Below are 26,548 nucleotides of genomic sequence, written 5' to 3' on the forward strand. Positions count from 1 at the left end.
ATCGCTGGGTCTTCTTTGAACCACTGACATTATGTAGGGCTGGGGCATCCCCTTGCACCTCAGCCTCTATAGATTGATCGACTGAACGATCACCCTCTTCCATAGTCAATGCGAGGATCTTAGACCTCTTGAACAATTAATACAAGGAGATTTCCTCCCATTAATGCATATTTATAATATAATGTACTATATGCATCAAATAATGATATTGAGCAGTTGTACTATGAAGAAAGAATATTCAAATAACATGTGAAAACAGAATTTAAAAACTTTGCTATGATACCACTAAAACATGCCACACCCTGCCCTTCTGTAAGGCATAACATGATCCCGTAGTATACCTAATGAATTACCAACTTCGCCTACTGATAACCCATTAAATACACTACAAGGGATTTTCAAAAAACTTTTCTTACTTCTTTTACAGTGGTGAGCACTATTTACAGGTGTTAAAAACCTTTTTGAACTGAGGTGAATTAACTAACACATTTAGACTATTAGTAATTTCTGTAAAAAAATTTTGGCAGAGTGCCCTCCGTAATTTGGATAAAACAGTTCTTCAAAAACCTGTAAAAAGCACTTCAATATTTTTCTCAATCTCAAACTCTAGCATAATTCAACACAAATCCACAATAATTTTTCAAAGACTGAGATACAATAAATATAATACAATTTTTACAAGTCCAAATAACTCATAATTTATTTTACAACTTTAATGTACAATTTTAATTTACAACTGCTCAAAACCAAGAACACTATATACATACAGTGAACATACATTACAGTATAAAATGCAAAATGTGGTATACTCAATATACCCGATGATCTCTCAATGTAGTACTAGCAGCCTAGTCTGCTGCCCTGTCAGTCTGTCTACCTGTGACAGCAATGAAAAGCTATCGCTGAGTAAAATTTACTCAGTGGTGCACAATAACAATTTGAAATGCGATATATAAATCTTTTATTGACAGTTCACAAATCAAATGATTCACAATTCCATCTCATAATTTACAAAATTCACCTAACACAAATTTGATCAAGTAATTGAATAATACCGTTTTGCAAATCAATAACACAATTCGATCAAATAACTGAATAATACAGTTTTGCAAATCAATAACACAATTCGATCAAATAACTGAGTAACACAATGTTGCCAATCGATAACATAATTTAGGCCATGACACAATTTTTCTCCACACATGCCGTGTTGTACACCACGACAAGACACACTCACCCCAATAATCGAAATCAATGAGGGAGGAAGCTAGTTGAATAATGAGTACTCATCCACACTCACCTCGCATGGAAGTCAAAGAGGGAGGAACATAATCACACTCACCCTAGACTGATAAGTCAAAGAGGGAGGAATATATCACACTCACCCCATAAATGGAGGAGGAACATAGTAACAGTGTCATGCCAAGTGTGAATCAAAACAATTTCAAATCACAATATTTCATACAAACCATAAATCACATTTTATCTCAAAATTTCCATTTGTAAAGTTGGCAACACAATAAGTTCCAAATAATATTCCCAAAACCAAAACAATAAAAAATTATTCATAACTCATTTCTCCAAATAAATTTGCTAGTAAAAGCAGTGAATATAAAAGTATTGTGCACGGACACAAATTAAAACTATAATGTTCAATTAAATTTTTAAGTAGAAAATGAGAAGTCAAAATTATTGTGCACAAACACAATTTAAAACAATAACATACAAATAATCATAATTTACTTCAATTGAAAAATTCAAAAGAAATACTTATTGTGCACAAACCTCTGATAATTGTCTCTTGGCTCTGACTCAGTGTTTCCTTCCCCTCTCTGAGTCTTTGCTAACTGAGAAACACAATTTGAAGTGTTTCAGTACTCATTTAAACTGTCTCTAACGATAATGCTTGATAATTAATTCACTGAATTCATTTATTCGCTTAGTCAACTTACTATGTTTACCCTTGGTACATTCTAGGTAATTTAGGTTTTGATGTCATTAATATGTCACATTCGATAATCTTTTAGGGTTGGTACATGTTACCAAATTCATTTTCGTGTATACTGCATTTTCTTGCAACTTGCTGGATTTCGGGATACTAGTTTGACATAGCCGGACGACCTAGTTCCCTCGGTTTTCGGATTTCAGTCAAAACTACAAACTTGTAGATCTATGTCTTATTGCACGCGGGGTAAAATTTCAGGTCATTCCGAGTTATGTAGACCAAGTTATGGTCATTTTACTATTGCTGGTCAAATTGCACCAAAATTGGTCATTTTAGGTCATTTTAGGTTCGGCCAGTTTTTGGACCCGAACTTGTGCAAGCTGTTTGACTTGCTTATGGTCATTTCTGGGATTCGGTGTCTTCATAATACTTGTAGATATGGGTCTTAACTATTCATGGTTAAAATTTCAGATCAAGTGGACCTGTTTTGAGTGAGTTATGGCCTAAACACTAACTGCTGCCCAAATGGTCAATTTTCAGACCTCAATTGCACTTAATCCGGATTTGGTCATTTTTCAAGCTACCTTGCAAGCAGAATTTTGGCAAGCTTCCTTCATGAAAGTTGGCACATTTTGTGCCTAGTTTCACCTCCAATTGGTCTCATACCAATTGGAGCCACACACTTAAAGTTATAGGCCTAAAACTCAAACTGCCTTATTAAAATTCTTACATACACATCAAGCATCACTTTTAACACTCACCAAACTTAACATTTAAACCAATTCTGGTTGTACCACAACCTAAACATAATTCACAACACATTATAGGTCATTTTGGCAGCTTACAATTGCATTCAATGTGCACCAACAAGTGCAGAATTTTTCAAACCTAATTTACAACAATTCAATCACCAATTTACACTCATTTACATGTCCCACTTCACACCACCATACACACACTCAAACTGCCATAACAACCAACACATTTTAACATCATTATTCCATAAACCAAGCATGAATTCCAGCATTCTTCAAGAGTTAGCAAACTGCCACAATGGTACACTTACATTCCATTACTTTCCAAGCTTTAAACTTCATTTTACATTTACATATACTAAGTATACATTACCTAAACAATTTCCTACACAATATACATTTAATCAATCATTTAATTCACCATTTACAAGCACAAATAACCTGCCTTCAAGGCATTTCCATGGCTGCCAAAATTACACATTCCCATTCAACATCAAACCTTAAAAATTTCTTCATAATTCAAACACCCATAACATGCTTACAAACTTTAACAAAACAATATTCAAAAACTCAAACTTACCTATGGATGAGACTTCTTAAATCTTCACCAAAACTTCTTGAAATTGTTATCAAACTCTTCCTTGTGATGTGAGGATAAACTTTAATGAAGACAAGTGTGGGAAAGATGGCTTGATCATGGAGTTGTAATGGTTTGAAGGTGGGTGGCCATGGGAGAGGTTTGAGAGTTTTTCATGCGGCAATGGGACTTTTCAATTGAAGAAGATGAATTGCAGATTTATTAGTGGATTTACACCTGCCCATTTAGTGTCTAATTTAATCCATAGTGGTCCACTCACCTTAATTAAACTATTTTATATGTTTTAAATGATAATTACTCCATTTACACTCCATTTTTGCTATTTACATTAGGTACCACTAAATTAATTTTTCATTATATTTTCGAAGTGTAATATTATTTATTTTTAATGGACATTTAGGTCAAAAGACAACTTGGGGTGTCAAATGACCACAATGCCCCTGTTCGGGTTGCATTCCCTATTTTTCGGTAACACCGGGTTTTGTCCGTTTTTCGATTTCTCACTTTTCTTTGTACTAATTATTTAATTTTTCTTTGATATTTCTAATGATATTTATACTTCAATAAATATTTATTTGAGTCCTAAAAATATTTTTCAGGGTTCCCCGCAGTCCAGGGCTAGTCAATGGTCCACGCCGTGACTTCCCGGTGAGGTCACCCATCGCTAAGGTTCTCGGCTCGCTTAACTTGATTACATTTCTTTACTATTATTTTTCCTTTGTTTTTCTTGTATTTTCTTCTCTTGTATTTCATTATTTTATGTCTCCTCACATATATCGAAGTGTAATTCTAGGCATTCTAGCTGTCCGGGCAACACTGGTTACCGGAACAGTAAAACGCACTTCCGAACTTATGGGTGTTACACCTTTGATGAGTCATCAAAACAACCTAATCCCGTTAACCGATGAGTCTCTTGGGGCTACGTGAGCATTTAATGCTTGGGCAGGTATAAATAGGGAGGAGTGTTAGCCATTTTCCTACTTATGCCATTTTGAGATTCTCTGAGCAACTATGATGTTCTTTCTTGCCTTCTAAAGTTTTCTGGTACCGTTTTACACTCTGGTAAGAGCTTTAATCTTTTTTCCTATCAATTTTATTTTTATCTTCAAAAATGAGCGGTACCGATGGTCAGAGAGCCGCTAGTCGTCCTTCTGTTCACATTTCATGAACATCAGACGAAGGTGAAGTGGCCAGACCGAGTGAGTGACCTGAACCTTCTACAACCGTTGTCCCGGTCCATGGTCGACCTACTAAGTCAAAACAAGCATCATCTTCAAGGAAAGAGAACTTACCCGTGGATGAGCTGCCATCGGTCCCCAAGGAGACCGATCTCCAGTCTATTAGTGTTTGTTGCTGGTTTTACAACCCCGCAAGTGCACGGATCGCTAACAAGTAATAGAGTGATGAGTAAAGTATCGTTCCCACTAAGAATTTGATTAGTAAGTACCAATCTACACAGTAATTTTGACTGTTTAGGCTATCAAACAATGAGGGAATGAAAGTTGTCTATTTTAAACACTAAAATGATAAACTTAAAATGAAGTAATCTATTTTGAAACAATTCCGAAATTAAGATTTCACACTTGAATATTACTATGGGTGTTATCTTGTTTATTTACTGGATTGAGAATTGTTTGCCTTGATAGAAATTAATCCTAAGGTATTCTAAGTCCTTTCTCAAGGCACTTAGGGTGTATTCTAATTAACTTAAACCCGACTTTCGTGGCGATCAAATTAATTAAAATCCTTTAAGGTCTTTGACCAATTTTGAAACTCCATAAAGGTATCAGTCTATGTCTAGGTCAGAATTCCTATGTTCAAAATCTTGATTTTCTAATATTAATCTTCACTTTTCAATCCTTCAATTAATATCTATAATCATTACTAAGTGGGTACCAACACATAGCATACATTAAGATCACAAGAAATTAAATTAAGGAATAAATCTCAAATCCAATAAATAAAACTTAATGTTCATCCATAATAATGATTACAAGCATTACTCACCCAATTCCAGAATATGAAAACTACTAAATTATAGTGAGTTCAGCAAACATCATGATAAACAAAATTAAAGATAGTAAAAAGAAATTGTCTAGAAGAAATAAAGTGATAAACATCCGTTTAAGGAAATGGAATGAAAGAATCGAAGAGGGTTTGCAGCTTTGATCTTATGGAACTTCGGCTGGAAGACTCCTCTTGATACTAATATTCTTCTCCTCAAGACGGCTGGTGAGACTTCAGAGGCAAATCCTCTTTGAAACTCCTAAAAAGTGCTGTCAAAAGAAAAAAAAAAGGCTTTTTTTTTTTTCCTTTTGATGTTTTCTGCTTCTATTTATAATGTCTGCTTTAGGGTTAGGTCATTTTTTAGTCCAACAAGCTTTAGGAGTCTGATTTTAATCAGAAAATAAGAGCGAGTATTCGGGTTATAAAACTGGCTGCCGTATAGTACACGGCCCATGTGTCACTACATGGCCCCGGACCGTGTAACTTACTGGAGTGAAATTTCGGAGTCATGCATTGGTACAAATACTTACACAGGTCTGCGTTAGCTACACGGGCCTGGTTACACGAGCCATGTACTTTTTTTCTCAGAAAGTTCTTCAAGCTTGTGCCCGACAGAGACTTACAAGGGTCTATGCCGATTACACGGGTCCAATTACATGACCCGTATACTTTTGTTTCTCCATTGGTTCTCTGGCTTTCTTCTGGAAAAAGGTTACACAGGTCTATGGCTTTACTTACACGACCCGTGTACTTTGTATCAGTAGCAATTCTGAGTCTTTTGATCCCTCTAAGCTTCCCTTTTCACTCCTATGCTCTGTGACTTCATTAAAACACCTGAAATGATGTAGAAAACATGGAATTAAGATCTTGACAATAGAAATTACAAAAACTAATGAAATCAACTACTATGCATGAGATTACTTGCCTAAATGCCATGAGATAGTATACAAATGTGCTTAAAAACATCTATACAATTCAAGTGTATCAAATACCCCCAAACTCAAACTCTTACTTGTCCTCACGCAAAACAAAACTCTGTTTTAAAACACATTTCAGGGGATAACTTAGGAATATCTCCAATAATTTAATAAGAACAAAATTGAACTCCTCCAATCCTTCATACCAATTACCCTCTTTTAAGGTATAAGGGTTCTAATAGCTGCCTGTTTGGAACTTCACCTCCCTTCATGGTGACTCAACCAATTATTCCTCTATACAAGGTCATTAATAAGTCACAAATAACCTATTTTATTAAGATAGACTTGAGAAACACTTACTCCCCTAAATTTGCCTCTATTATGGATAATTATGATGAAGTGACTCAATTTCAACTCCATAGGCATATCTCAATTTCCTATCTCCACTAATGTAGCATACACTTTTCAAAAGATCAAAAGGTCTTTAAAAGGGGTGTAATAAGGCTAAAGGGATAATGACTTGGTTGCCAATGAAAGGTTTATAGGGAATGCAAATATGAGGATAACGTTTATGCATAAAACACCAAGTATACAAGTTTATTCTATTGATTTTGTATGAAGAGGACAGGCTTTTAGTTTTTATAGTGACAAGCATGCTTTCATGATTCTTGAGACTTTCCCCCCTCCTTTTTTTTTTTTATGTCCCTTTTGTCTTCTCCCCCAAACTCATTGCTTTTGTTGGGTTAGGAAGGCAGATTTTTTCTTTTGTTTCAATTTCACACTTGCACTCTTTCTTGAGTTCTTCATCCTCTCTCCATTTTCCTTTTTGCACTTAATATACTTTTTACTTATGCATTTAGCTTCCTCAAAAGGGCAGGTATGTGTTTAGGCTAGGGGCTAGGTAAATAATATAGGTAAGTAAGGAAAAATCATATAGGTAAAAAATATAGGCTCAAGTTGGGTATAAGGGACATATTGACTAAGGGTGGCTAAGGCTTAGTTAGGCTATATCAAAGAATGCCTTAATCATTTCTTCATCAAGTATATGCTAGGATTTTGCCTTGATAGGTCTAAGAGATATGTTCTAAAGCTGGCGAGGCATTTTCAGGTTTGTTTATATTTCAAGAAATTTCTCCTGACTTCACAAGTTTGATGTGACAAATTAATAGTGATGAAGGGGTTTAACTAGTCTAGTTCCACTAAAGAGATTAGGTTCTTCACAAACAACATGTTAGAATCCCTTTTTGCCTATCCAGATATGTTCATTCCTCTATCCCGTGGAGTCCAATTATTAGCTTACTAGAAATTGGTTATAGTGCTAAGTTTCACAATTCAAAGTTCAAAATTTTCAAAAATTTTCTGAAATTTTGATATACAAGAATAATATAGCTGAATTTAAACAATGTAATGATATGCATGTAATGATATGCATGAAATGAAATGCACTTGTACCCCCCCAAACTCAAACTGGACATTGTCCTCAATGTTAACATAATAAGCAAAATTAGAGAAAATGTACACAAATTATAAGAAAGTATATTATTTATTAAGCATGGAAAAGTTTGGACATAAAGTAAACAAAAGAGACCTATGATTACAGTTTAGGACTAAGGTATTTAAGATTTTATAATAAATAACCTATCCTATAGTCCTAGTTCTAAAAGGTCTCTGATGGTAATGATGGCGATGCTGGCTCCTCTTTATCAAGCCTCTCCATTAGCATGTCCAACTTGTTGTGGGCTTCTTGGAGGCTGTCCTCGATTGCTCGCATCCTGTTGTAGATGGTGGTCTCCATGCGCTGTATGTATGCAAGGACCAGGTCTGTGGGTGGTGGTGTGTGTGGAGGCACTCAAGTGGGGGACTCATGAAACAGTGGCTCTTGGGGTTCTGCTTATGGCTACTAAGTCTCTCCAGGCCTTTCTTGTGCTTCGTCTCTCCGAGGGATTGCATTCCTTTCGGCATCAAGGAGGTAGCAGGTATTGCCCACCTTCTTACATATCCCCATGGATATGCAGATGGTTTGATCTATTCTTAATGTTCCGCTGACTGAGCGTAACCTGTAATGTCCTGGGATGAATCCAAAGTGGAGGGCGATGGTTGTGATGAGGCCACCAAGTGCGATGTGCCCGGTGGCCTGATGACAGAGGCGGTGGAAGTGGTTGCACAAAAAGAAGTCGGTGCCACAGCACTGCCCGATGACCATACACCACAAGAAGAATAGCTCACTGGCATTTACCACGCTAAGGCTGTCACCGCGGCCCATGATGGTGTGGGCAGTTAACTAGTGCATGTAGTGTAGGGCTGGAATTTTGGACTTGCTGGAGTTATACGGCTCTGTGTTAAGGGCAATGGAACTCTATAAGTTGATGCTATTGTAGAGCATGCGGTTTATAGGAATCTCTTAATGGCCGGCGCTGTCGAAGCCGAAGATGGTGTTGAACTCATGTATATTCATCACCCGGTTGACACCAAGGAGGCGAAATTCAATTATGCCTCTGTCTTCCCTATCGGTAGGCCATAAGGTGGCCTTGAAACTGCCTAAAACTCCAATGTTGTGTCCCAGTTTGCTGGAAATTGGAGTTGGGAAAACCTTGTCCACCCGATGCTATCGAGTAGCCCGTTGATCTCATTCTGCAGCCCGATTTACTCCAGCAGCGCGAAATCCATGTATTTCGTGGAGCTAATTTTTCGAGTGTAAAGTCGGGTGCACATTTCCTTATGGGCATCATCACGGAATCCCCAAGGAATGGAGATTTTGAGTTATGGAGTAGCTTGTGACTGGGGTTGCGGTTGAGGAGGGGCTGGTTGAGATGGTTGAGGAGATGCTGCCTTTGTTCTTGGGCGTTGGGGTGTCGGCTGAGGGGGAGAAGGTGAGGATCCCCCTCCGTGGGTTAAGGAAGAGCCCATTCTTCACACAGATCGCTTTGTAGGAGCCATTGATTTATTTTTGGGAGGGAGAAGAGTAGGGTTTGGTAAAGGGAGAAGAGATTTGAGGGGTTTTTTATAGACTAGGAGGGGTGGAGATGAAGGGTTTTGCCTTTATAAACGGGTTTAAGGTGAGGGGTGCATTTAAAGAGCTGTTAGGACTTTTTGTTTCGTGCATTTCGCGTCCCAAGAGTCGCGTCTGTGACATGATACACGGGTCCCGATATATAGGGTCGTGTAAATTTCTACCAAAAAATTTCAAAACCTCACATAGTACACGACTTGTGTAATTGAGCTCAAGGACCCGTGTAACTTACTGCTCGTCGAGTTGCTTTGCTGGACATGTTATATGGCCCATGTCAAGTACAAAGAGGACCCATGTGACTCTCTATCCTCAAGGTATTTGGCTAGCAACATTACATGGTCTGTGTAAATTGGGCTATGAACCCGTGTAACTTTCTGTCTCCCTCAGAGTTAAAAATTGCAAGAAATTTATGGACTTCCAGAAAGTTACACAGGGCATGTGAAACCAGTACACGACCCGTGTAATTTTCTGAGAAATTTTTATTATCACAACACATGAAATGAATGCAAAGGTTAGCACCAGAGCTACTTCCCCAATTTTGTCCAATCTTCTCTTTTATGGTTTTGACTTGATGATTCCTCTCCTCTCTTGTTCTCTACTCCCTCTTGCTTTTTCGGGTCTGAAATCTTTTAGGATTCCTACAAAAGAAAATGTGAAGAAATATTAAAATAAGAAAGAAAGAAAAAAAATTAGAAATGTTGGGTTGCCTCCCAAAAAGCACTTATTTATAGTCATTAGCTAGTCTTTGCTTTCATCTTTCATGGTCTATCAGTAGGATGGTCGAGGGTGCAATTGACTCCCTTCTCTATGGGTTCTCCTTGAAAGTAAGGCTTTAGCCTCTGCCCATTGATCTTAAATGTTCCTGAGGTTTCACGCCACACTTCTACTGCTCCATGTGTGTCACACTCTATCCCTTGTAAGGCACGACATGTTCCCGTAGTATACCTAATGAATTACCGAACTCTACCTACAGATAACCCATTAGTTATGCTACAAAGGATTTTAAAACAAACCATAACTTTTTATCTTATCAATTCTTTTGTAGAAAACTGTATGAAAATAGTTAAAATTCCATGTAAACATTCATTGGAAATAATGATAGACTAAATATTGTAAAAGTTACATTTTCATAAGTCTCAAAGTAAAATACAAAATAGTTACAAACTCAAAATGTGATAGCAAAGCAATGCTTTTAAATACAAACTGCTCAATGTCCGTACATCCATACATATAGGTACAAAATACATCCAAAGGAATCACAAGAGTATACCTAACGTAAATACCCACAAACAATAACAAAATGCTGCTTTTAAGTCTCTCACTCAGCAGCCTTCTCCTTTCCCTTACCTACGACAGCATAAAGAAGCTATCGCTGAGTATATCACTCAATGGTGCACAACTAATAACTTTAAAACTTAAGATAAAACACAATTTGTCAAAGCATAATAAATCACATTTTTCTTAAGCATGAAAACTTCACAATAGTTCTAAGTCCATAAGAGCCATTTATTAAAATAACACTTCAAATGAGAAATCACACTTCATAAATCACAATTCACAAAGCATTAGTGTTGCCAACATCAACACACAGTTTAGGCCAAGACACAAAATTTCACGATCAGTGCTGTGTTGTACACCATGAAAAAGCAATCTCAACCTCACTAACCATTATTAATGAGGGAAGGGCTAGCTAGCTAATGAGTACTCATGTAGTCTTACCCCACTAACCGTTATTAATGGGAGACATAATCAATATCAATCATCAACCCCAATTAGCCGTTACTACTGGGGAGTTCCGAAAAGGACTGTCATGCTAACTGTGGTTTCAAAACAGTTTTCAAAAATTTCCCACTCAACAATCACATTTATAAACCAATAAACACATTTAAATTCATCATAATATCCATATAAAGGTGGCAATACCCAAATTTCTTAAATGCAAGAGAAAAACCATATTTCGATCAAAGTAAACTTGTTCAAAGCAAACTCATTCAATTTAACACATTCCAAGTAATTTACAAGTTTAAAAACCAAGAAAAGGTTAGTTGTGCACAAACCTTCAATGCTCTCCTTTCTCTTTACTCACTATTCCTTGTCCATTCCAACTTCTTTTTCTATTGAAAATACACAAATAAAATACCTCAATACCAATCTCAATTGCTGCCAAAAACTCATTATATGCATGTCTAATGCATCCCAAGTTAGCTTTGTAAATTTTAGAAAATTTTGGTTTTGGACAACTTAGTGCCCCAATCTTTGAATCCAATTTTTACCTAGTTTCGATCATAATTTGGTGAGGTGTTCTTCATGAAAATTGTTTATCTAGGTCTTAAATTTATTTTCCTTTTTGAATCGCCTAATTCGGAGCTGTGTAGCTCAAGTTATGCCTAAAACACGATTACTGTTTATGTCACTGTTCATGCTACAGATTCAGTTCTGACAGATTTATCGATCCAATTTCGTTCTGCAATTTGGTCAAGTTAAGTCCATAATTTGGTCTAATGTTCTTCATATGAAATATTCTACTATGTCTTAGGTTTCCATCGGTTCAAGAATCACCTAAATCGGAGTTTTCTGGAGAGAGTTATGGCCATGCAAATTTTACTGTTCATATGGTAAATCTGCAATTCTGCAGATTCAGTTATTCAATTTTGCTCAGCAATTTGATTGGGTTAAGTCCATAATTTGGCCTCAAGTTCTTCATATGAAATGTTCTACTATGTCTTAGGTTTCCATCGATTTAAGAATTGCCTAAATCAGAGTTTTCTAGAGAGAGTTATGGCCATGCAAAATTTACTATTCATATGGTCAAATTCTGCATGTTCCAGAATTGTGTCTCTAAGTTCAAGCCAAGGTTTAGGCAATTTCTAGGTAGTTTCTGGGGTGGGTCTCTTCATGAAAATTCTAGCCCTATGTCTTAAGTTTCATTTCCAATTAGTTTCACACCAATTGGAGTTGTGTAGCTCAATTTATGGGCTGTTAAACACACTAAACTCAGTGTGCAAATTCTGCCCTAGGTTTAAAATTTTCATTTCTTCAATTATTCCCTCTAACCAACCTCAATTCACATTTAATTCACCCAAAATGACTATAATTTAGCATTGACACATCAATGGCACTTCCTAGCACAAACCTCATAATTTTCAAACACCAAAGTTTGCAATTTTCCCTAATCCTACCATTTCATTACTTCCATTCATCAACCCAATGTTAATTCAAACTAAATAAACCTCAAATGATCATAATTTAATACTACACACACCAATTTCACTCTCTAGCACTAAAACCCAATTTTTTCATGAACCCTAATCTCCCATAATTAAATTTATACACATTTCATGCAATTTCTTTGCTCTAATCATGCATACTACTTCAACTAAGCTTGATTTCATCATCATTTTCATTTAAATATATCAAACCCTAATTTTTCTCTAATTTGGCCAAAACCCTGGTTTAGGTTCCATGCATGTTTCCTTTCATTTTCTTATGAAATTCATCGTAATCTAACTTAATTTAAGGTTTGTATAACAAAATGAGCATTAAAGAACTTACCTCTTGATGACTTCCTTCCAACTCTCCCAATCTTTAATTTTCTTCTAATCTCTTATTTCCTCTTGCTTTTAATCTCTAAATCAAATATTAATTTGATGCTCTCTACCAATTAGATGCAAAACCCATAGAGGAAAAGCAAGGAATTGAGTTTTGAGAATGGGTGTCAATGGAGAAAGAAGGAGAGAGAGTGGGTGGTAACTAAATGGGAAAGAAAGGGAGGGTTTTGTCTTCTTTTATACTTATTTATTCCTTTTTAATTCATTTAATGAGTTGTCCAAAGCCCATTGATCTCTTAAATTTTAATTAGGTCAAAAATGAAATTTAAATTCTAGATTTTTGCCTTTTATATTTTCTTTTCACTTTTACTCTAATTTTTCCCTCAATATTTCTTCATAATTCAATATTTTATTTTTATTTAATTTAATTTACATTTTGGTCAAAAGTTAACTCTTGAAGTAAATTGACAAAAATGCCCCTCATCGAGTCATAATCCTTCTTTTTTTTTTTTTGATACCCGTTAAATCCTTAGGTCTTTGGTTCACTTCCATTTTTATAGTGTCTATCTCAATTAATTTTTTATTTATTTTTGGTCCTCAAGGTGTCTTTCAATAGTACTAGTCATGGACCAAAAATGGTACTATTCATAACTCGGAGGTTCGGGGTGTTACAATGTGGAAAGACTTGAGTGACCTTAAAAGGTCCAGACCATTTTGATTTCAGCTTCCCTGGAAAGAGTTTCAATCTAGAGTTGAATAACAGGATAAGGTCTCCTTCTTTTATTTCTTTCCTTGCTATACACCTGTCATGCCATCTTTTGGTTTTATCTTTGAAGATTTTGGCATTTTTGTACGCATCATGAAGATATGGTTGTCAAATACATTCTCCATGAAAGACTTAGAGGAGGCAACCTATATTCTTGGGATTCGCATCTACAGAGATAGAGCAAAAAGAATAATTAGTTTATCCTAAAGTCTATACTTGGAAAAGGTGTTAAAGAGGTTTAACATGCTTGATTCTAAGAGAGGATTGTTACCGGTGAGACATGGTATCCACCTTTCTAAAGAAATATCTCCAAAGACACTTAAAGAAAGAGACAAAATGGCCAGGATTCCATATACTTTGACTATTGGAAGTTTAATGTATATTGTGTACTAGGCCGGATATCACATATGCTGTTAGTTTGACTAGCAGGTATCAATCCAATCCAGGTTTGGAACACTGGATAGCTGTCAAGAACATCTTTAAGTACTTGAGAAGAACTAAAAAGATTTACTCTTGATTTATGGAGATGGTGACTTGCAATTGGATGGTTATACTGATTCTGATTTCTAATCAGATATCGATGATAGAAAGTCTACCTCTGGGTATGTGTTCATTTGTAATGGAGGTGCAGCTAGTTGGAAGAGTTCCAAATAGAGTACCACTGCAGATTCCACTACCGAGGCTGAGTATATTGCTGCATCAGATGCTGCTAAGGAAGTTGTTTGGATATAAGAAATCCCAGTTTCACTAGAACTCCAAACACATAGAAAGGCACTACCACATCATCAGAAAAGTAGTTGGGCAAGACGATACAACCTTCCAGAAAATAGCATCAGCTGAAAATCCAGCTGATTTATTCACTAAGCCTTTGTCACAAGCTCAGTTAGACCGACATCTTGAGAAGATGGGTCTAAGGTATTGTAATGAATGGCTATAGTGCTAGTGGGAGATTGTTAGTAGTATGCCCTAGAGCATATCATTTAGTATGTATCTTGTATATATTTTATTAATAAAAGGCATTTTCACTTTTTTGTTTACATAATATATTTATGTGTAATAGAAAAGGTCTATTGATATTTTGTTAGAAATATTATTCTTAAGTTGCTAAGAATATGAGTGACAGTATTTCTAGCACAAAGTATCATAAATAGGTTCACAATTGAGGACACTTCACAATAAGGACATGACTTATCCAGAAAGATTGTAATCATGTTTGTTCCCAAGTTATTTATATGTGATGTAAATAAGATGGAATGGTGAGTCTCATGCCATATAACAAACATGATAGGACTTATACATAATAAGTAGGCCGAACGAGTGACATTTATGGCAAGCACATGGAGTCGACTCTTATTAATGCATTGTCATAAATCATATCAGTGCATATAATCTTTAGACCTGAAATAGCACAGTTATCTTGCATATAGGTGGTCTGAGTTTGATACTACTTTCATACTTGTACTATGTATGGGTATATGGGCATGTGTTGGCTCCTATTAGTTATATATGGAGGTAGGTATTGATCAAGATGAAATCTATTCCTCTAAGTAAATAGGGATAAAATCCTATATTCATTTAATTGTTCTTGATGTTTTAAGTTCCTGGCCAGGACAGATAGATTTAATTAGAAAAGAGTTTCTGATGAGAAAATCTTTTAATCAAGAACTAGAATTAAAAGAGAACATAATATTCATAGCAAATGGGGTTTGACATAAACCATGACTCCAACTCGAATTGGGATTTTATAACAGAGAGATTCTAGTGCATGGTAATATATGATTATAGGTTCATTTAAGGTAAACCTTATTACTGATTGGGTAGCCATGGCATGCTATGCTAGGTGTTAACCATGGTCTATGAGGTGCATAAAATGGTTAAGAGAAATCATTTATGGTAAAAAAGAGTTCTGATGATATTAAGAGTTGATATCATGTCTCATTGCTAATTAGTGATAAGCCTAGTAAGTCATATATATACACAAGTAATCACCAAATTAAATTTGATTTAATTAATTAATTAAAGAGTTTAATTGATTAATTAAATAGGTTTGGTTTGCAATTAGATTGCAAAGTCCCTAGCATGACTTGAAACCAAATCTAGGTTATTGGATGTATAGTATAAGTTAAATTTATATTTAAAGTGTTTAAATATGAATTTAATTAATGAGAAATTAATTAATAGAGATTAAATAATTAATTTATATTTGATATAAATTGATTAGAAGAAGAGAAATTATTATTTTGGGTTGAGAACTCAAAATTAAGAAACAGGGGCATTTTGGTCATTTCATAGGGTGACATGTGGCACTATGAGATGGTGACACATAGCACTACACATAAGCTTGCCAAATGTCTTTTAATCATATAAGGTGATTAAAATTAAGATTAAATATAGGTTTAACACTTGGCACAATGTGATTGGGTCAATTAAACCTAGAGCTAATCAAAAGGTGACATGTGGCAAGGGTTTTAAGTGGTGACCTAGCTATATAAGTGTAAGGATAAAAGAACAAAACACACAAACTGTTGCTACTCTTATGTGACGCCACCCAAATGAACATCTCTCTTCTCTTCTTCATATTTTCTCATCAATTCGAAGAGATTAGCAAACAATCTCTTGAATTAAAAATACTAGAAATTGTTTCTAGTGTTCTGTTTACATTTGTAATCTCTTAAAAGGAAAAACTTGATTTTCTAATTCATAGAAAAAGCTTTAGAAGATGTTCAAGGGCTGCCATAGGTGATCTTGGTGTGGACAAGCTAGAGGGACAATATCTGGTGTCCTAAAGACGCATCCCAAAGGTGCAAACACACTGCAGTGCATCAAGAGGTTAGTGCACTTATTCTTGATCTAATCTAGAGTTCTTAAAATTAATCTAATTAATTCTAATATCTTAAATGGTAAATACAGATCCAAAGACATATTAAAAGAGTTTTAATATATTGTTTATCATTGTAATCAAATAAATTAAAATGAATTTTGCATGATGCACGTGACCCTAGATGAAAATTTTTTATTTCAATGATCTAAATTTTATGTTTTCATGCTTTCACTCCTTCAATTGATATCAGAGCCACTATATTTGCCATTTAGATTGTTGATTATATGATTTAATTGTGTGGTTTGATCATGAGATGATAGATCCATTACTGGTTATAATGATAAAGGTGGCGGCTTAATGAAGACTCCATATGTGCACAGGGTTTGTGCACTTCTTATGGTGCGCATGGTTTGGGCAATGGTTTGTGCAATTGTTGTATGATCTAATGCATATAATTATATCTATTTTATGTCTAATTAAATTGTTTAATTAGAGTTTTAATCACACAATTAAATTGTGATTCAGATTTGAATTTTAAAAGTTGTTTGAATGTGATTCAAATCTGAATTTTTAAAGTTGTATCAATCATATTCAAATCTGAATTTTTTAAAGTTGTTTGAATGTGATTCAAATCTAAATTTTAAAAGTTGATTGAATATGATTTAAATCTGAATTTTTTAAAGTTGTTTGAATGTGATTCAAATCTGAATTTTTAAATTTGCTTGAATATGATTCAAATATAAATTTTTAAATTTGTTTGAATTATATTCAAATCTGGATTTTTAAGTTGAATATGGGATATTTAATTTAATTTAAGTATGTATGTTTTATTTAATTGTTAAATAGTGATATGCATGATGGATGATTATGGACTATAAAAGACCAATGTGATTGGATTTTTTTCTTTTATATTTCTTTGGGTTGTAATTTAAATTAATTTATTTTAATTTATTTTTGGGCATGTATTATTAAGGTTGTAATAATTTTTGGGTTGTAATTTCATTTATTTATTTCTTGTAAATTCGCCATGGTATGCCAAGGATTACTATGTAATATTGGATTACAAGAAGATCAAGGAGGTCAAGAGCATTGGTGGGACTAGTGGGAGGAATTCAATATCAAGTGTTGATTATGTACTCCTTCAGTAACTCTTGTAATATGAATGAATGAAATGCACCTAGGATTGCCCTGATTCAATTCTTGGTGGCTCAGAATTGAATCCCTTAGAAAGTCCATGATCGTACCATATTTATTATTATCCATGAATGCATGAGATGTATGGGAATGTATGCAATTATATGATATGCTCATGCTAATTGGATAATGTGCAAAGTGAGACCATAATAGTAATTAGGACGACCACAAAATCTTCCAAATAAATGATTAAGTTGGATAGCTATAATTAAAGTAATTATAACATGGACCTTCCATTGAGGCAATTATTTTAAGAAATTTTAAATACTTGTATAAGATACAATTAATTTAAGAGATTTTCTTAAGAATAATTGTTAAGCATGAGATGTTGTAAATATAGAAATGGTTTGGTAGCCAATATTAGATGTACTTGGGGACATTAAAATTATTTGCATAATTACTGGCTCAATAGGATCAACTTAACTAATGCAAGATAAGTCAATAATGGATGTACCTGAGATTTTGAGTATTAGGGGTTAGGTAAAGGATTGAACCTCACATAAGATGTGATGGGCAAGGAGTTGCTCACTTATAGTTTATTGTAATTCCAATAATGGATGTACCTGAGGATGATCAATAGAATTATAAGAATTCAATTACCCACTAGAAATCCATCCAACTAGGATTTCCATTTTCAACTTTGGAAGTGTAGGATTCGCTAAGTTTGTGGGAGGACCAATTTGATTAAAAAACCATAATCATTTTGGCTAAATACATAATACATTTACTAATTAATCTGGTTATTTTCTGCAGTTAATTTTCTGATAATAATGAGCACACCACAACCACCACCATCCAATATCCTTGCAAGCATACTTGATCACAATAGGTTGACAGGACCTAATCTATCTGATTGGCTAAGAAATTTGAACCTTGTCCTGAACCTTGAACATAGAGGATATGTTCTAGACTTAAATGTTCCTGGTCCCTTACCTCCAGAGGCCACTCAAAAGGAACATGAAACTTTGGACAAGTGGAAGGAGCATGATATGAGAGCCAAGTGTTACATGCTTGCTTTTATGAGTAATGAGTTACAGAAGTAGCATGAAACACATGCAGAGTGCGAGTGAGATCCTCTTTCACCTACAAGAGTTGTATGGTGAGCACAGCAGGAATGCTAGATATGAGATATCTAGACAGCTGTTCCGCATGAGGATGTCTGAGGGACAAAATATTAGGGATTATGTCCACAAGATGATTCAGCTGATTGAGCAGTTGGAACATCTTAACTTCAACATGGATTTCCAACTACAGACGGATTTGATCCTTCAGTCCCTTTCTGAGTTTTTTTTTGGAAATTTTGTGATAAATTTCCATATGACTAAATAGGAATGCACCTTGGCTAGTATACTGAACATGCTGGTTATTGCCCAAAAGAATATGCCGGGCAATAAAGGAAAAGAGGTAGCTTTGATTGCATCTTTTTCTACTGGAAAGTCCAATAAGAAAAAGGGCAATTAGAAAAAGAAACCTCAAGTTCTAAGATCTTCCAAGAAGATAGCCAAACAGAAAAATAAAGACCAAAGCTGACAAAGGCAAAAGAAAGTGTTTCCACAGCTAGAATGATGGGCACTGGAATAGGAACCGCCTAGAGTATAGCCAATAATAGAAGCTTGCAGTAATGAGATATTAAACTCCGGATTGGCAATGGCTCAACTGTTGAAGCCTTAGCCATAGAATCTAAATCTTTATACATGTGTGGACATGTTTTGTATTTAAATAAAGTCTTGCATGTACCTGAAGTTTTTAAGAACATCATTTCTATTTCTAGTTTGACTAGAGGTGGTCATGAATTTTAGTTCATAAATGATGTTTGCAATATTTATTTTGAAAATAAATATGTTGATTCGGGTTATATGCATGACGGATTTTATTATTTAGATAATAAAGTTAAATACAAATCTAATGTAAGCAATCTAAAAGAATGCAATGCCATGGTGAAAGCAACTCAACTTCAAAATATATTTAGCACTTAAAGTTATGTCATGTTGCAGAAGATAGGATTGCAAAACTGGAGAAAATGGAGATTCTATCCTCATTGGGCTTTGAGCCTACTCCAACTTGTGAATCCTGTCTTCAGGGCAAAATAACTAGAACGCCCTTTGTAGGACAAGGACTAAAAGCTAAAATATTTTAGAGCTAATACATAGTGATGTATGTGGTCCATTTAAAGAAAAGGCTAGAGGCGGTTTTCATTATTTTATTACCTTTACTGATGATAAATCAAGTTTTGGGTATTTGTATTTGATGAAATACAAACATGAATCCTTTGAAAAGTTCAAAGAATTTAAATCTGAAGTAGAAAATCAAACAGGAAAAAGTATTAAAGCTCTTCGATCAGATTGTGGAGGTGAATACTTAAGTACCGAATTTGATGAATACTTGAGAGTGCATGGCATTGTTTCTTAGTTGACTCCTCCAGGAACACCACAGCTGAATGGTGTATCTGAAAGGAGAAATTATACCCTATTAGATACGGTACGTAGTATGATGAGCTATACTGATATGCCAATCTCCTTTTGGAGATTTGCATTAAAATCAGCTTTGTATATTCTAAATAGGATTCCATCAAAATCAGTATCTTCCACACCTTATGAGATAGGCATGGAAGAAAACCAAGTCTTAAGCATGTTAAGATTTGGGGTTGTCCAGCTTATATCAAAAAGTTGAACACTGATAAATCAGAGACTAGATCAAAAAATGGTCGATTTGTTGGATATCCAAAAGATAGTTTTGGATATTATTTTTATTTGCCTACATCACAAAAGGTTGTGGTGAGTAGAGATGTCACATTTCTTGAACAATAGTTTGTTCAAGAAGGAGGCAAAGGAAGGCAAATAGAGTTGGAATTGGAGAATTCTGATCAACCAACAGATCAGATCGATATAGATCCATCTAGTCAACCTACACCTATTGATGAAACATCTACAACTGTTCCTCATAGAACAACCAGGGTATCTCACCCACCAGTGAGATATGGTTTCCTTCATGAAGAAGAACAAGAGTTGTCTACTCATGAAGAAGTAAATCATGGAGATGATCCAGTTACCTATGAAGAAGCTATATCAGATATAGACTCTTCAAAATGGATTGATGCTATGAAATCTGAGATTGATTCCATGTATAAGAATCAAGTTTGGGATCTTGTTGACCCACTTTAAGGTATTGTATCTATAGGGAACAAATGGATTTTCAAGAAGAAAATTGGTTATGATGGAAAGGTAGAGACCTATAAAGCAAGGCTAGTAGCGAAAGGGTTTCGCCAAAGGTAAGGAATCGACTATGAGGAGACTTTCTCGCCTGTTGCCATACTTAAATCAATTAGGATTCTATTAGCAATAGCTGCATACTATGATTATGAGATTTGGCATATGGATGTCAAAACAGCTTTTCTCAATGGATGCATTGAAGAAAACATTTTCATAGGACAACCTAGGGGTTTTTGAATCCCAACATGGTTCCAAAGTGTGCAAGCTAAAGCGATACATTTATGGGTTAAAACAAGCTTCGACGAGTTGGAACATCCATTTTGATGAATCCAGTAAGTCATTTGGTTTTGTCAAAAATGAGGATGAGCCATGTCTATATAAGAAGGTTAGTAATAGTGTGATCATTTTCCTTGTCTTATATGTGGATAATATTCTGTTGATAGGTAATGACACAGGTATGTTGACAACAATGAAGATATGGTTGTCAAATACATTCTCCATGAAAGACTTAGGGGAGGCAACCTATATTCTTGGGATTCACATCTATAGAGATAGAGCGAAAAGAATAATTGGTTTATCCCAAAGTCTATACTTGGAAAAGGTGTTAAAGAGGTTTAACATGCTTAATTACAAGAGAGGATTGTTACCAGTGAGACATGGTATCCACCTTTCTAAAGAGATGTTTCCAAAGAAACTTGAAGAAAGAGACAAAATGGCCAGGATTCCATATGCTTTGACTATTGGAAGTTTAATGTATGTTGTGTACTAGGCCGGATATCGCATATGCTGTTAGTTTGACTAGCAGGTATTAATCCAATCCAAGGTTGGAACACTGGATAGCTGTCAAGAACATCTTTAAGCACTTGAGAAGAACTAAAAAGATTTATTCTTGATTTATGGAGATGGTGACTTGCAATTGGATGGTTATACTAATTCTGATTTCCAATCAGATATTGATGATAGAAAGTCTACCTCTGGGTATGTGTTTATTTATAATGGAGGTACAGTCAGTTGGAAGAGTTCCAAATAGAGTACGACTGCAGATTTCACTACCGAGGCTGAGTATATTGCTGCATCAGATGTAGCTGAGGAAGTTGTTTGGATATAAGAAATCCCGGTCTCACTAGAAATCCAAACACATAGAAAGGAACTACCACATTATCAGAAAAATAGTTGGGCAAGACGACACAGCCATGCAGAAAATAGCATCAGCTGAAAATCCAGCTGATCCATTCACTAAGCCTTTGTCACAAGCTCAGTTAGACCGACATCTTGAGAAGATGGGTCTAAGGTATTGTAATGAATGGCTCTAGTGCTAGTGGGAGATTGTTAGTAGTATGCCCTAGAGCATATCATTTAGTATGTATCTTATATATATTTTATTAATAAAATGCATTTTCACTTTTTTGTTTACATAATATATTTATGTGTAATAGAAAAGGTCTATTGATATTTTGTTAAAAATATTATTCTTAAGTTGTTAAGAATATGAGTGACTGTATTTGTAGCACAAAGTATCATAAATAGGTTCACAATTGAGGATACTTCACAATAAGGACATGACTTATCCAGAAAGATTGTTATCATGTTTGTTCCCAAGTTATTTATATGAGATGTAAATAAGATGGAATGGTGAGTCTCATGCCATATAACAAACATGATAGGCACTTATACATGATAAGTAGGCCGAACGAGTGACATTTATGACAAGCACATAAGTGGACTCTTATGAATGCATTGTCATAAATCATATCAGTGCATATAATCTTTAGACCTGAGATAGCACAGTTATCTTGTATATAGGTGGTCTAAGTTTGATACTACTTTCATACTTGTACTGTGTATGGGTATATGGGCATGTGTTGGCTCCTACTAGTTATATATGGAGGTAGGTGTTGATCAAGATGGAATCTGTTCCTCTAAGTAAATAGGGATAAAATCCTATGTTCATTTAAATATTCTTGATGTTTCAAGTTCCTGGCCAGCACAGATAGATTTAATTAGAAAAGAGTTTCTGATGAGAAAATTTTTTAATCAAGAACTGGAATTAAAAGAGAACATAATATTCATAGCAAATGGGGTTTGACATAAACCATGACTCTAGCTCGAATTGGGATTTTATAACAGAGAGATTCTAGTGCATGGTAATATATGATTATAGGTTCATTTAAGGTAAACCTTATTACTGATTGGGTGGCCATGGCATGCTATGCTAGGTGTTAACCATGGTTTATGAGGTGCATAAAATGGTTTAGAGAACTCATTTATGGTAAGAAAGAGTTCTGATGATATTAAGAGTTGATATCATGTCTCATTGCCAATTAGTGATGAGCCTAGTAAGTCACACACATACACAAGTAATCACCAAATTAAATATGATTTAATTAATTAATTAAAGAGTTTAATTGATTAATTAAATAGGTTTGGTTTGCAATTAGATTGCAAAGTCCCTAGTATGACTTGAAACCAAATGTAGGTTATTGGATATATAGTATAAGTTAAATTTATATTTAAAGTGTTTAAATATGAATTTAATTAATGAGAAATTAATTAATAGAGATTAATTAATTAATTTATATTTGATATAAATTGATTAGAAAAAGAGAAATTATTATTTTGGGTTGAGAACTCAAAATTAAGACACATGGGCATTTTGGTCATTTCACAGGGTGACACGTGGCACTATGAGATGGTGACACATAGCACTACACATAAGCTTGCCAAATGTCTTTTAATCATGTAAGATGATTAAAATTAAGATTAAATATAGGTTTGACACTTGCCACAATATGATTGGGCCAATTAAACCTAGAGCTAATCAAAAGATGACAAGTGGCAAGAGTTTTAAGTGGTGACCTAGCTATATAAGTGTAAGGATGAAAGAACAAAACACACAAGCTGCTGCTCCTCTTATGTGACACCACCTAAATGAACATCTCTCTTCTCTTCTTCATCTTTTCTCATCAATTCGAAGAGATTAGCAAACAATCTCTTGAATTAAAAATACTAGAAATTGTTTCTAGTATTTTGTTTACATCTGTAATCTCTTAAAAGGAAAAACTTGATTTTCTAATTCATAGAAAAAGATTTAGAAGCTGTTCAAGGGCTACCATAGTTGATCTTGGTGTGGACAAGCTAGAGGGACAACATCTGGTGTCCTAAAGATGCATCCCAAAGGTGCAAATACACTGCAGTGCATCAAGAGGTTAGTGCACTTGTTCTTGATCTAATATAGGATTCTTAAAATTAATCTGATTAATTCTAATCTTTTAAATGGAAAATATAGATTCAAAGACATATTAAAAGAGTTTTAATATGTTGTTTATCATTGTAATCAAATAAATTAAAATGAATCCTGCATAATGCATGTGACCCTAGATGAAAATTTTTGATTTCAATGATATAAATTTTATGTTTTTATGCTTCCGCTCCTTCACCCTTAGGTTTATCTCTGGTTGACTGGGCAGTTTACTAGTAGCCTTACTTGAAGAACTTACTTGCTGAGCAATTTGATTTTCTAGCATCTTATTATGGGTAGCAAGTTGGTCCATTCTGGAAGTCAGTTGTTTAATCAATTCATTATGTTGTTGTTGAGCTGCTAGGAAACCTTCCAGCATGGATTCCATGGTTATCTTCGGTTCAGGTTGCTAAGGTTGAGGAGGCGGTAGTGGCTGTGTAAAGTTTTAGCCTCTGTTCTGAAATCCAAGAGGTGCTGGTGGTTTATACCCCTGTTACTTGTTTATTGGCTGGTTCTGCTGATTGGACCATGAGAAATTTGGGTGGTTCCTCCATCCAGGGTTATAAGTGTTTGAATATGGATTGTTGGACCACCTCTGGTTGAAGTTTCCTCCATTATTCACATAGTTCATTTGTTCTGTAGAAGGTTCATTAAAGCTGTTATATTTTGAATATCCTCCTCCATAACTGTCCTCATGTTGACTATTCATCCCTACTGCATTCGCTTGTATTTTATCAAGCCTCCTTGTGAGCTGATCAAATTGGGCATTTATCATGCTTAGGATGTCTACTTCTAGGACCCCCGCTATTCTCCTTGCATTTCCTCTTTCATTTGACCACTCATAATTATGGTATGCAACCCTCTCTAAAAGTTCAAGTGCTTATGTCACTATTTTCTCCATTAGGTCACCTTCTGCAGCTGAATCAGTTGTGCTCCTTGTAGTGGGTAGTAACCCATTATAGAAGTTTTGCACTAGTAGCAAATCCTCTATGCCATGGTGTGGACATTCCCTCTACAGGTCTTTATATCTTTCCCATGCGTCATAGAGTGATTCACCTTCCTTTTTTATGAAGGTGTTAGCTCAAGTCTCAGTCTTGCAGTCTTTGCAGGTGGGAACTATCTTGCTAGAAAAGCTTGTGAGAGGTTTTCCCATGTGGTGAATGTTCCAGCTAGTTGAGAGAGTAACCACTTCCTTGCTCTGTTTCGAAGGGAGAATGGGAATGCTTTGAGTCTTATGGCTTGATTAGAAACTCCATTCATCTTGAATGTGTCACATAGGGCAAGGAAGCACTGGAGGTGATAGTGTGGATCTTCTGTTGGTGAACCTCCGAACTGGGTTTGCTGAATCATTTGAAGCCATGCTGGTTTTAACTCAAAGTTATTGGCTTCCACTATGGGTCTGGTGACACTGGGCTAAAATCCTTAGACAGATGGAGCTCCGTAGTCTCTCAAGAGTCTTGGTCTGTCATTATTATCGGCCATGGTTGGAATTTCAAGATCTTCTTGATTATGCTCTTGATGTTTCCTTTCCCTCCTGATGGCTCTCAGAGTTCTGTCTATCTTCGGATCACAGTCCAAAATTTCTTCTTCTAGCCTTTTTCTGGTCATATACCAGATCGGGTACCTGAAAGAAAAGAAAAGAAATAAAACAAATCAAATAAAATTAGGTAATAAAGATAATTGCTTAAATCAGCTAAATTGCCTATCACTTGATATTACTAAAGCCAAAAATCCTCAGCAACGACGCCAAAAACTTATTTGCTACAGGTTTTACAACCCCGCAAGTGCATGGATCGCTAACAAGTAATAGAGTGATGAGTAAAGTATCATTCCCACGAGGAATTTGATTAGTAAGTACCAATCTACATAGTAATTTTGATTGTTTAGGCTATCGAACAATGAGGGAATGAAAGTTGTCTATTTTAAACACTAAAATGATAAACTTAAAATGAAGTAATCTATTTTGAAACAATTTTAGAATTAAGATTTCACACTTGAATCTTACTATGGGTGTTATCTTGTTTATTTATTGGATTGAAAATTTTTTGCCTTGATGGAAATTAAGCCTAAGGTATCCTAAGTCTTTTCTCAAAGCACTTAGGGTGTATTCTAATTAACTTAAACCCGACTTTCATGGCGATCAAATTAATTGAAGTCCTTTAAGGTCTTTGACCAATTTTGAAACTCCACAAAGGTATCAGCTTATGTCTAGGTTAGAATTCCTATGTTCAAAATCTTGATTTTCTAATATTAATCTTCACCTTTCAGTCCTTCAATTAATATCTATAATCATTACTAAGTGGATACCAACACATAGCATGCATTAAGATCACAAGAAATTAAATTAAGGAACAAATCTCAAATCCAATAAATAAAAATTAATCTTCATCCATAATAATGATTGCAAGCATTACTCTTCCAATTCTAGAATATGAAAACTACTCACTCATGGTGAGTTCAGTAAACATCATGATAAACAAAAATAAAGGCAGTAAAAAGAAATTTTCTAGAAGAAATAAGGCGATAAACATCTGTTTAAG

The 26,548-nt window shown here is 35.0% G+C and overlaps 1 non-coding gene across 1 annotated transcript; it reads left to right on the forward strand.

The window, feature by feature from the left end:
• The first annotated feature begins 24,997 nt into the window (after positions 1–24,997).
• Positions 24,998–25,103, forward strand: LOC131169983 (small nucleolar RNA R71). Its single transcript, XR_009140926.1, has one exon. It is a non-coding gene; the product is annotated as a small nucleolar RNA R71 (small nucleolar RNA).
• The last annotated feature ends 1,445 nt before the right edge of the window (positions 25,104–26,548 follow it).

The sequence above is a fragment of the Hevea brasiliensis genome, chromosome 10 (genome assembly GCF_030052815.1).
Source record: "Hevea brasiliensis isolate MT/VB/25A 57/8 chromosome 10, ASM3005281v1, whole genome shotgun sequence".
Taxonomy (NCBI): domain Eukaryota; kingdom Viridiplantae; phylum Streptophyta; class Magnoliopsida; order Malpighiales; family Euphorbiaceae; genus Hevea; species Hevea brasiliensis.